Below are 13,267 nucleotides of genomic sequence, written 5' to 3' on the forward strand. Positions count from 1 at the left end.
ATTAGGTTTGGGTGGGGACAAATTCTTTGAATAGATTGTCCAAGGCTCAGCAATTTAGAAAGAAATGATATAAAGTTATATCCTCCAGCCTTAATTAGAATGGTTCTACCTCTCATTGTAACATTCATTCTTCTCTTTAATTGTTAACCAATCAAAGTTGATTGCTAGCCTCAGGAATACCCAGTCTTCCAAGGGCATATAAACTATGAGTCCACCATCATGATTTGTCTTTGGTCCAAGAAAGAGATGATCAAATGACCATTTCTTTTATTAAAAAAAAAGTCCTGGTGTAATTAATAAAATGATTAATTACCCAGAAATTTTAAACATCTTAGAAGCTAGTAGCTAACTGCTACCAGCTGGCTACTCCAGCTCTTCAAAGGTTCCTTCAATTCCCTAGATTTTCAGGTCCAATAAAGAACTCTTTTTCTAAAGATATCTTGCCCCATGAAGACAGAATAAATCAAATAAATCATTTATGAAATGACACACAGATTAAAGGACAAAATAAAGCAGATCTCTCTCAGCCAAATCAGTACAAAGACATAAGTTCATTATAAGTATATAAAGAAAAATATGAAAGATATGTAGATCTTTCTGCCTCTCTGTCTCAGTCTCTCTTTGTTTTTATGTCTTTCTGTCTCAGTCTCACACAAGCACAAATACAAGCACATGCACACACACACACACACACACACACACACACACACACACACACACCCCTATCCTATTTTCAAATTTTCTGAACCCAATCTAGGATTAGTTAAGGGTTAGGTGCATACAAAAACAAAAAAAATAAAGCAAATCTTTGTATCTGGTGTTAAATTTCTAATGGTCAAACTTATTAGATCTGAAAAATTATGGAGTCTTAGTTTCCTTATCTTATGAGAAAATTAAGACCCAGAGCTATTAGTTATTTGTCCAAAGTCCTCAATATTTGTAAGCCACAGAGGCAGGATTTGAAACCAGTTCCACTGGTGTTAGTATTTGTCCTGTACCAAACGTCTTTTTTACCTCTTCCTCCATTGGTGCATCTTTAACCAAAGGTTGCAGAACTATTTTCTGGCATTTCTTAAGTAATAAATTAAAAGGAAGAAGAGACTTGAAAGTCATTGAGTTCATTCCCTCATTTCCCAAATATGGAAAGCAAATCCCAGTGGGGTCCATGATCACACTTGTGGGTAGTAACAGAACCAAGGTATTTCTGTTTGGATTTTCCTTGCCTTCCTTTAAGTACCAACTAAAATCCAACCTCCAACAGGAAGCCTTCCCCAATTCCTGTAAATTCTAGTAGTTTTTTCTCTGCCAATTTTCTCCTTTTTTATTCTGTTTGTAGTTTGTTTTGTACATTTTTGGGTTGGTTTTCTCTCCTAATAAATTATAAGCTTCTTGAGGGCAGGGATGGCATTTTACTTCTTTTTATCTCTATCACTTAATGCAGTTCCTAGTAATCTTGATAAATGTTTATTAATTGATTGACCTTGGTTGGATTAGCTGGACTCTGAAATTTATGCTCATTCTGACATTTTTTCCATGTAGTCTCCTTACTTTGTATTCAGAGATTTTTTGGTTTTAATATTTGTTTTATTTTTTTTACCTTTTTCTGTCCACTTCTTTCTTCTCCCACTGCAAGAATTGAAGGGCAGCATGTGAGACTCCTTCCTCTTGCTCTACCTATCACTATAACATATGGTCTATCAGAAGGCGTGCTGAAATTGGAGCCAGAGAACAGAACTTCATCTTTTCCCTCTGTTCTTCCCTTCCTGTGTGAACATAGAACAATCGTGTAACCTCTGAGAGCCTCAATTCCATACGAGAGGGGTTGGACTGAAAGACTTCTGATGTTCTTCGAGATCTACCTCTCAATATGATGGAGAAATATTTAACACAATAAATAAAAATAAAATATAACAGAGTTAAAGTTAACTTGTGTTTTTGTTTGTTTGTTTGTTTGTTTGTTTGTTTTTTTGTCAATATGGGGCCAGAAAGGACCTATTTCTACTGGGTTTGAACCCATTGTTATTGAAACCATAGATCATGATTGTAGCCATTCTAATCTCTCTTCTCAAAAGCTACCTTTCAAATCAAAGGATTAACTTTGATGTCTAGAACTGTTTCCTGTGAGCTGGATATCCACCAAATGCTAGATGTGTTAAGAATATGGTGGAATATAAAGAAAGGCAAAAACATTCACTTCTCAAGGAATTCATAATTTAATGGAGGTTGAAGGAGAAGGTAGGTGGACATAACACGCAATGACTATGTACAAATGAGAATGCAATTTTTAAAGAGCACCCCTCAAAGGTTAAAAAATAAGTAGAATGTAAGCCCCTCAAGGGCAAGGATGGTTTGGGTTTTGTCCTTGAAATACATAATCATATTGTTGAGTTGAGTTTAATTGCTACCTTATGTGTGTCAGAATATTATCTTTCCTATACTTTTTGTAAGAACTCAATTCTATGGAATGACTGATGAGTTATGGCATGTGTGTGTGTGTGTGTGTGTGTGTGTGTGTGTGTGTGTGTGTGTGTGTGTAGGGGGCACCTGAAAAATTATTCATTGGTACATCAATCTCCCATACAAATAAAATGCATATTTCATCTATTTTACTTATCACATCTGCCCCATTTGTATATAATCTTCTGGAAAAAAGACTAAAACAAATTCTCCCTGTACATGTTTCTCTCCAAACAACTTCCCCACTCAATATTGAGTTTGTGTGAACCCCCCTGGTCCTCTCACTGGCACAGGCTGAGTCCAAATGGAAAGTCTGGTTCTGACACAGTTTTACCCATTTTCCTGCCAACCCTGTAAATCAGCTCAGAATCCCCCGAAACATTACTCCTTTGGAACTCGGTCTCTGGCCTACAAGCCTGTAATAAAACTCAGGACCGGGCTACTTCACCAGGTTCCTATCCCTCAGCTTCATCTAGCACCATATTTAGGAAAGGGCCAAATGCATTTATGTTTTCAATAGTATATATTGGAAAATCCCAAACCTAGAATATTCAGTCATTTCCTATTCCTCATCACTCAAGAGCTAGAAGGGACCACTGTGTCTATGAAGAAACTGAAGCAGAGTTTGCTCTGGGTCACACAGGGAGAATCATAGGAGAGCGAACACTAGTAAAGACCTCAGAGGCTCTGCATCCTGAGCTCTCCATCAAATGACAGAATGGAGACTCAGAAAGAAAAAGTGAATTGTCCCAGGTCATCCAATTATAATTTTAGAACTCCACATTTTGAATTCGTATGGGAGTCCCTAAGACTTAAGTTCAAATGTAGCCTCAGACACTTTCTAGCTGAGTGATTCTGAGCAAGTCTCTTACCCTCTGTCTGCCTCAATTTCCTCATCTATAAAATAGGGATCATAAAACCCCTATCCTCCTCAATTGTGGTGAGAGGAAATGTGAAGAGCTTTGCAAACCTTAAAGTGCTATATAGATGTTGCCTAATACATCAGAGGTCTCGTCCCCCTCTTTATAAAAGGGAAAACCGAGTTTAAGAAAGTGAATTAATTTGTCCAAGGACATAGGGATTTGTCAAAGGTAAGATCAAAACCCAGCTCTGAGCCAGCATTCTGTACCCCAATGACTTTCCCAAATCTAGGCACTTCTATATGATACCTGAGACGTTAGTCCAATTCTGTCTTTCCCATTTGCCCATTTTGTGGGTTAGGCTGGCGTTGTGCTCTCTGAATCTAGTTCCAGAACATGGAAGAGCCCCCGGCACAGAATCCATGGTCCTCCCAAACAGTTTGCCCTAATTATCCACAGAGTGAATGCCGCTGAATTAGGCACATACATAGAAAACTGATATGGCTGCTGAGTCGATACATATATTTGAGAAGAACTCTGAGGATGGAAAATGAATGGGGCCCCTAATGGACCAGGCAGAGGAGCAGGCCAGATTGCTTTGAGGATTTTTTTTTGGCCCAAACTTGTCTTCAAAATTAAGGCTCAAAAATGATTTGTCTAGAGTTAATCCTATAGAGCAACACACAGGCTCTACATCCAAAAGGATTTGCCCATAAAGGGTGACATATAGAGAGGGTGAACATGCTGTGCCTCTGAAAAATGAGGATATGAAAGAATAAAATACTAAAATGTCCTCGGGGAATGGAGGATCTAACACCTTCTCTTGGCTTGTCCAGCCCTCCGCCCTGACCTCTTCCAAATCTTTCTTCCTATCCATGGACTCTTCAATCAGGGCCATTGGTCTCCATGCTGTTCCTCACAGAACTCACCCCATTCTTTAGTTGGGTGTATTTCCTGGCCATCCTCATTCCTGGGATGCTCTCTGGCTTCCTCTCAGCTTCCTGGTCTTCCTACAAGTCTCTGCTAAAACCTCATCCAGTACCCTTCAACGTTAATGCTTTCCCTGTTTGATCATCTCCAAATTAACCTGCCCACAACTTGCTTGTCCATAGCTATACACATACTGTTTCCTCCATTTCAATGTGAGCTCCTGGAAGGCAAGAATTGTTTTTTTTTGCCTTTCTTTGTATCCCAGAGCTTAGCACAGTATCTGACACAGGATAAGTGTTTAAAATTACTTGCACAAGAAGCAACGATAATTCCAGGGGACTTGTGATTTCACCTTCTTCCCATAAAAAGCTGATGGGCTCAGAATGGAGATTGATTTTTGGGGCTGAGACATGTCTCCTGAAAGAGCTTGTTTTGTGTGACTATACATTTTATAAATGGTGATTTTCTTGTTTCCTAAAAGGTCATGGTGATGAAGGCAACAGGTAGTGAATTTGGAACTGAAAACAAAATAAAAATTATCCATCATCCCTAATAAGTGCTTGTTGATTCGAAAGAGTAAAGGATGATGGGGTGATGACTAGAGGGCTTCGGGATACTCTCATAATGTTAAGAGGAAAAAAGGAAACTCCCAAAACATTGAGCAGGCTCCTGGGCAAAGTTAGGGACAGTCATAGCGAAGAGTGACATAGCACACACAGGCTTGGTGAGGCTACACACCCTGATATGTTATAATCCACACTCTAACCAGTAAGATTGCAGACCCTTTGAACTACTTCAGTGCTTTTCTATCATGGAATTAAAGCTATGGGCTCCTGAAAGGCCAGTAGAATGGCCATTCCGTGCTACCAGTGTTGAATTCCATAGGAAAAAACAGAGGAAAAGATGTCATCTGAGGAATATATGAACAAAAAAGGCACTGAGGCAAGAAGTAGAAATGAAGTAAGATGGAGGGACAGCCTGGATTTGCATGGACCAATCACCATTCAATGGGAAAAGAACTAGTAGTGCCCAGTCCACTGAATGGATTCCCTTTAGTAGATGGAGAAGAAGTCATGGACAAGATAAGAAGACGTGGATGGCTTGGCAACCTGGGGCTCTTCTCAGTCTTTCCCTGAATCAGAAAAATAGGGAAGATGAGAACTCCTTAGATAGCAAGAAGTCTCAACACTTCATAATTACAGATGAGAAACTTGGTTCCAAAGTCATTAACTTGTCTTTTGGCAAGTAACCTAGTGGAAAACTCAAGGTCCAACTCACTTCTGTCTAATACATCCCAAAAAAGGGTGTCTTGGGAGGAGTGTGATGGTGTGTCTTACAGCCATTTAATGAATGCTTGTTGACTGATTGATAGAGAGTGCAGTGGAAGAGAACAAGTTCCATTTTTCTCCCCTCCTCACTCACCATATTATTCCAGGTGAATTGAATTCATGTGGAAATGGGATTAGGTGGGAGAAAGTTCATTGTAGTCAGCCGGAGAAAGATGAATTACCTTGGAAATAGGTTCTATAATGTCCATGGGTGCCAGTATTTTTGGGAAGGGGTAGTTGCCTTCTACCTTTAGAGTTCAATACCTATTATGGGCAGCTAAAGGACTATTGAGATTAGCCCCACTCTTAAAAATAATTTAAAGCCAAGAAGATTGAAAGTCGAGGGGAGCTGTGAAAAAAATATCAAAGATGAGAGATTCTCTCTTTTGTTTTGGGGGTAAATTGAGATATTTAAGGAACTATGGGTCCCATGAAGACAGAGACCAAGGCTTGACTAAACTTTGGCTCTCTCCTATGTCTGGAACAATGCTGTGGATGTGGCAAACTTTTTATAAATGAATAGCTGCCACAGGGAAGACAAATGGCACCATTTGCGAGGCAGAATGAGAGACAATATGGAGGAAGGTTGGCAGATTTTTGATTAATTATGGTGAAAAACTGACTTCATAAGAATTTACCAAAAGCAAGGGGCAGCTAGGTGGCACAGTGGATAGAGCACTAGCCTTGAATTCAGGAGGACCTGAGTTCAAATCTGGTCTCAAACACTTAACACTTCCTAGCTGTGTGACCCTGGGCAAGTCACTTAACCCCAGCCTCAAAAAAAAAAAAAAAAAGAATTTACCAAAAGCAGAATAGGTAGCCATGGGAGATGTGGGTATGTACATATACTAATGTATACATACACATGTGTATACATATGTAGATACCAACATATTTCCTACTTAGTAAAAGTCAAAGAGGACAAAATAGAAAAAGCATCCCTGCCTTAGTAGATATACTTTTCTCACCTGGGAAATCCAATATACAAATGAAATCATAGAACTATGGAGTCCATCTTACCTCTCCCTCACATACAAAATACAAAGGATCCCACATCTTTTTTTCCCACAAACACTTATGGTTCATAACAAAATCAATATTCATGTAATCAATATTGTTTGGTAAAAGGGAAAGAAAAAATGTCCATGGAAAGCTGCCAGTGAATAATTTCCATTATCCACAATTTTAATCCCTCAATGTTCTCTAGATTTATATCAGGGAGGAACATAAGAAGTCATTTAATCCAATCTTTTCATTTTCTTTTCTTTTCCCATTTTTAAAAAAAAATTAATGTCCTTTTTTTGGTAATTGTTTTTTGTCAGAGTCATTTGAGAAGGTCACTCCTTACCCCTCACCTTCAACCAAGTGAATTTTTCCTTCTGGTAGTAAAGTCAATCAAGCAGCACAGAGGCAGTTCTTGGTGTGGGCAAACTTCCCCAGAGTCCCCCACATCTCCAAGGAAAGGCGAGGCAGTTTTCTTTATCTCTTCTCCGGGGCCGAGACTAAGTCTACCAAATGTATAATGTGCTCACCAGCTCATCTTCTAGGGAAAGGATTCAAGGCTCCCAAAGGGAAATGGACTTGGACAAGGTCACTGGTAGCAGGTTATGAAATCAGAAGTAGAACGTGGTCCCTCTAGCTCCAAACTCTAAAACGTACCATGTTTGATTAAGAATGTTGGACACCACCCTGATCTGGACATGGATTTGAGCTCTTATACCCTTTCTTCTATAAATGACAAAAACAATAAAGTTTATCTCTCAGCACTACTGGGTCAAATGAGCCATATGGGTTATAGATCAAATGTGATAATACATGCAAAGTACGAATGCAAATCTTAATGCCAAGTGTACATAAACCTATTCTTACAAACATTATTCCTGGTGAAGGCTGGTGAGAAACAAAAATGGTGATCAAAACGGAAGGGATCATTCAATCCAAATCTCTTATTCTACAGTTGAGGAAACCAAGGCAAAGAAAAACAAAGGATCTAACTGCAAATTATACAAATTGAAAGTAGCCAAGCAGGGGTGGGATTACAAGAACAGCCCTCAGAGGTCTGGACTCCAAATCCAGATCTCTTTGTTTTACTACCTTTATTTTCTATAGAAGTAAATTCTCTAAGCCTCGGGCTTTTCAACCATAAAAATGAAGGTGCTGGGATAGATGAACTGCCAATTCTCTGGCAGCATCGGCATCCTGGGATTCTGAAAAGATTATCTCAGTGCTAGCACGGAGACCCAAATCTAGCAGCTAACTTACCATATCCTTGGAAACGTCACCCAAAGGACTCATTGACAAATCCAAGCGAGAGGCTGTGAAACAGATGCTGAAATTCCAGATGTGCCTTTGGAGAGGAGAGGATTCTGGATTCTAGCTTATGCTTTATATCCTCCCCACCCCACTACCACCAGCCATATAAAGGAAATGTAGATGAGGAAACCAAAGTCAAGGCCCTTAGCAGAGGGAGTGGGGGATAAGTCCCATGGAATCAGGCCCAGAAAGCATATCTGTGCATATTTTCCCCCAATTAGATGAGAATTCTTTGAGAGCAGGCTCTGGGCTATATCTGTCAGTCCAGGACCTCATCGCCTCTCACTTGAACTAATGCAGTAGCCTCCTACCTTCCCTTCCTGCTTCCAGCCTCTCCCCTCTCCAATCGATTTTCCATTCAGTTGTCAGTGATTTTCCACAAGCCCAGGTATAACCCTGCTGCTCCCCTGCTCCCAAAGCACTAGTGGCTCCCTATTGCCACTGGAATTTGGCCTTAAAAAGCCACTCTTAGAAGAAACAGAACCAGGAGCAAAAATTATATCCACCCTGGGATTGTGTGATTATGTGACTCATTAAGGTATTCTCTTAAAAAAAAAAAGTATGGAAAAAAGAACTCATGAGACCATTTCAAATTTAGTTATGTGGGGTCAGGGTGGTGAGCAGACCGAAGCTGAGCTAAATAACTGATAAAGAGAAGCACGTATAGAATAATTTTGTATATACATAACATATTTGTGTCTAATGGTAGCCATATCCAAGGTGGGGGAGGAGGAAAAAAAAATTAAATGATGATTTTTATTATCTATTTAAAAAGACCAGCAAGTTGTATATAATAAATTTGCAGTTTCGTGCGCAATCAGTTTTTAAAAAATTATACTGTGTTATAGAAATGCTTCTTTTCTCCAATAAGTTAAAAAGAAATAAAAAGAAAAAAAGAAGTACCTATACCATCAGACTTTTGTCCTGCTTCTCCTCCTCTGGGGACAGTGCCCTTATTCTGAAGTAAGCCAAAGATTTCCCCCAATGAACTAACTACCCACTGAGAATCTCTCCAAGATTTTCTCCTTGCATAATTCCCCCTGCATCCAGGGCCATCACCAGGTATCGTGATCTGTACCTTGCCATCGGCCCCAGATGGCTCAGAGGAGAATGTGAGAGAGGGGACCTTGCACAGCTCTTCCTCACTGCCGTCCACTTCACTTGCATGTCATGAGATCACTCTCCTGATACCACGGCCCTCTTCAAGAATGAAGGACAAACAAAAATAACACAACAGAAGATGAGAATTTCTGGGCCTTGCCTCTGCCAAGGAGTTTAAATGAGGTCCCGAGGCTCTCAAGGAACCCCCTTCCGGGGCTCTACCTGATCATGGAATAGACACATTGCCTCTGAAGTGATCCCATATCTGAGGAGATTGGAGAGGTAATGAGAAGGATCACAAACTAGGCATTTTGTTATTCATAAACATGCAATGGTAAAGTCTCCCTTTATAAGCTCAGGCACATGGTGGGATGTATACCTCGGTCTCTGCCTTCCCACCTGAGTGTTGTTTCTGGGAGGGAACTTTGGGAGCATCCAACTGGTGAGTTACCTGGATGTTGGGCCCTCCAGTTCCCTTTTTTCTCTCAATCCCAAGGACATTGTGATTAGGAAGGTGTATTAATTTTGTGAACCTGGATTCCACAAAGTTGACTGAACCAATCATGATGTAGAAGTACGTCAAGTTCCTTGTCTTCCTGGCTTAGATGAAGCAGGCTAAACCTGAACTGCCTGATGCTTAGGAGGATGAATCATTGGCCAAAGATGGAGTCACTTCTGCTGGTGAGGGCCTGGCAATGGGCCAGTGGTACATAATATCCTTCAGATTATTCAATGCTGATCCAAGACAAAAGTAAAATTCCTAGCCGTACAGAAACCGTCTCCCATCCCATCTTCTCTTGTAAAAGAATCCTTTTTATCCTCTCTATACTTTTCTGTCTTATGATCATAAATATGGCAAGATTGTTTTTTATACTTCTTTCTGATGAACAAAGGTGCTTGTATATATGGCGGAGGAAAGAGGTTTCCTTTCATCCATTCCTTCTTTAGTTATGATATGGGATAATTTGGGTAATACAACCAGGTAATGACTAGTGAGATCTGAGGGGCAATTTGGAAGAAATTTGGGCAGCAAAGTGGTGTATTGGAATCAGAAAGACCTGAGTTAAAATAAGACCTGGACACTTAATAGACGTGTGATCCTGGGCAAGTTATTAATCCTGTTTGCCTCAGTTTCTGAATCTGTAAAATGAACAGGGAAGGAAATGGCAAACCAGTTTAGTATTTTTGCAAAAACAAACAAACAAGTCCCAAAGGGGTCATGAAGAATCAGCCATGACTGAACAATCAAATTGCTCTGCCAAGAAATCAGATTAATGGAGAGGCAGATTTCTCTCATGACTGATGGAGAAAGAAAACTATAATTTCATCATGGTAACTGAATCTGACTTAGAGTTCAAGTGTATCTCTTTAGAAGCCCAGAATCACTGATGTCCCATCCACACAGCTACAAAATGCCCAAATGTTAAGCAGGGCTGAAGGGAGAGATAGATCCTATTTTCCAACTAAGAGCCTTTCTTGGGAATGTCTTTCACATATGCAAGTCTCATAATGAAGGTTCTAAATAGTTGGGGACCAACTGTGTTCTGGACATAACGTAAAAATATTTCCCAGTTCACCAAGACACTGATCACCATCACCATTACCAATAGTTACAGATACTCCACTATCCCTTGAAGATTCATGAAGTTCGATGTTGATATTGTCTTATTCAAGTCTCATAATAATTCGGTGAGGGATAATATATATATATATACATATATTTATAATAAATAGACTATACGTCAGATCATTCCCATTTTATAGATAAAGAAACTTGAGTTTCAGAGAAGAGATATAATTTTAAAAAAAGATATGCTTTTCTTATGAATGTGAAAAGTAGTAACAGAATTTGAACTCAAGTTTTGCTGACTCCAATCCAGAACCCTATTGATTATGCCTTCCAGTTCTTGGTTTTGATAATGCATTCAAACACAGATTGTGCCTTTGGAATAATGAATGGGCTTCCCACGTGGAGCAGCACTTTCATGGGTCAGGCAGACTTTAGCAAAGGAACTGAAGGGTCAGGGATTTTCTTTCAAATTTTATCCTCATGGATTTGTGTTTCAGGCATTCCCCGAAATGGAACACCACAAATAGTGAACAGGATGCAAGTCTCCTGTAGTGCTAAATTCAGAAAAATAGTGCCTGCAAGTAAGTGTTTGTGGAGTGTTCCTGGGCCAAGGGGCCGATTCCTCTCATTGGCTGATAATGGACCACTCAGGGAGCCTTTCTCATCTTCTGTGTTCTAAGCACACACTCGGTGAACCATGATGCACAGTCTATGAGATCATCCCCACCCCTGCTTTCAATTTGCTGTCCTGAGCACTTGATTTGCCCAAAGAAAAGCCTGGAAAGGAAATTATCTTGTATTGGCAGACCTTTGCAACCTGAAATCGTTCCATTTGTAGTAGGAATGATAATTCATGGGAAGACAGATGAGTGAACATGATTTCCTTCACAGCCCAGCTCAGGGGCCACCTTCTAAATCAAAGATCCTTAACCTGAGCTGTGTGGAATTATTTTAAAAGTTATTTTTATAACTGATTATCAATATAATTGACCCCTTTGGTAATCTTATATATTTTTTGTTGCATTTAAAAAGATCATTCCAAAAAAAGATCCATAAGCTTCATCAGATGGATCACCCAAGGGGTCCAGAACATGAAATAACTTAAGAACTCCTATATGTTACATATATTATATTTAACATATACTTTAAGATATTTAACATGTTTTGGTTCTACCTGCCATCTAGGGGAAGGAGTAGGGGGAGGGAGGGGAAAAGTTGGAACAAAAGGTTTTGCAATCGTCAATGTGAAAAATTACCCATGCATATATCTTGTAAATAAAAAGCTATAATAATAAAAAAGAACTCCTATACATGAAGTATTCTCAAGTCTCCCTGCCCCAATTTCCCCATATAGCAAACTGATCTCAATATGCTCTTGTTGTTCAGTCATTTCAGCCATGTCTGACTTCTCATGACCCCATTTGGGGTTTTCTTGGCAGAAATGCCAGAGTAGTTGGCCATCTCCTTCTTCATATTCTACAGATGAATAAATTGTGATAAACAGGGTCAAGTGACAACCACACAGCTAGCAAGTGTCTGAGACCAGATCTGAATTCAGGAAAATGAGTCTTCCTGACTCCAGGCCTGGTACATCCTCCACCATACTACCAAGCTTACTTTTTTTTGCATTGCTCCCCCCCATTCACCCCTAACCCATGCATAGGGACGGTCCAGATGATTTCACTGATTCAGGGAACTCCAAAATGAGAAAACTTCATCTACAAACACAGAACTTCAGCTTCTCTCTATCACAGTCTTAGAGAGTTGTCCAGGTCATTGAGTGATCACAACACTTACTCCCATCCAGTTCACACCGGAGGCAGGGCTTGAACCCAAGTTTCCCTGGCTCTGAGCCTAGCTCTCTCTCATCTGCCATGATGGTTTTTTTCCACATTAACTACTAGTATTGTTTACCCCAGTATATAATCATATTCCCAAATATAATTTAGTTATTCAATAAATGTCCAATATCTGCTTTTATCAAGCAAACACTGTACTCAATAGTACAGAAATTAGAGCAAGAGGGAAACAGCCCCTGCTCTCAGAGAACTTCCGATTTAATGAGGTTATTCAATATTCCATCCAATTAAGGAAACTTGCAATGAACACTGGCTCTTTGCCACGGATTGGTACAGAAAGGGAAAACAAAACAAACAAACAAACAAAAAGTTAAATGACACTCTTGCCCTCAATGACTTTTTTTTGAGGAAACCAAATGTACAATAGATTAGAAGTATATGAAAAGATGCAGGGGGATGGATAGGAAGAAAAGCAGAGAGAGAGAGAGAGGAAGAGGGAGGGACAGAGACAGAGACAAAGACAGAGAAAATGTTAATTAAAATAGTGAAATAATAAAAAGAAAATGTTTGTCACTTTTCCAAATTAAGGGTCATAGGAAGGCAGCTTGCTTAGCTTCCCTAAGGTAAACACCAGCATTTCAGGACAACCCTTGATGACCCTATTAAAACTAATTTTCTTTCTGTATCATAAATGGCTCAAGACAGAATTCAGGTCCCAGGCTTCAGTTTATGTCTAGTACAGACAAGAAGCATTTATTAATCCCCTTTTGTGTACCAGAAACTGTGCTAATATTGAGGATACAAAGAAAAGGGGAGGGGTATAGTAAATATTCTTCAGAAGCTTACAGTTTAATGGGGGCTCTTTAAATTCCAATTCTGACACCTTGCAGGCGATCTAGAGCTCCAGAC

The 13,267-nt window shown here is 39.6% G+C and overlaps 1 protein-coding gene across 3 annotated transcripts in view; it reads right to left on the minus strand.

Moving 5' to 3' along the window:
• FGGY (FGGY carbohydrate kinase domain containing) overlaps window positions 1–13,267 on the minus strand; it is a 517,954-nt gene that overhangs the window by 312,811 nt on the left and 191,876 nt on the right. Inside the window, exon 1 of one of the 3 annotated variants that reach the window (XM_074265800.1) lies at window positions 7,838–7,913. The exons of the other annotated variants lie outside the window; for them this stretch is intronic. The gene's annotated coding sequence lies outside the window, so the exon portion shown is untranslated. Of the gene's footprint in view, window positions 1–7,837; window positions 7,914–13,267 lie in introns of those variants that run through there. 3 annotated transcript variants of the gene reach the window in all.

The sequence above is a fragment of the Sminthopsis crassicaudata genome, chromosome 4, assembly GCF_048593235.1.
Source record: "Sminthopsis crassicaudata isolate SCR6 chromosome 4, ASM4859323v1, whole genome shotgun sequence".
NCBI classification, from domain to species: domain Eukaryota; kingdom Metazoa; phylum Chordata; class Mammalia; order Dasyuromorphia; family Dasyuridae; genus Sminthopsis; species Sminthopsis crassicaudata.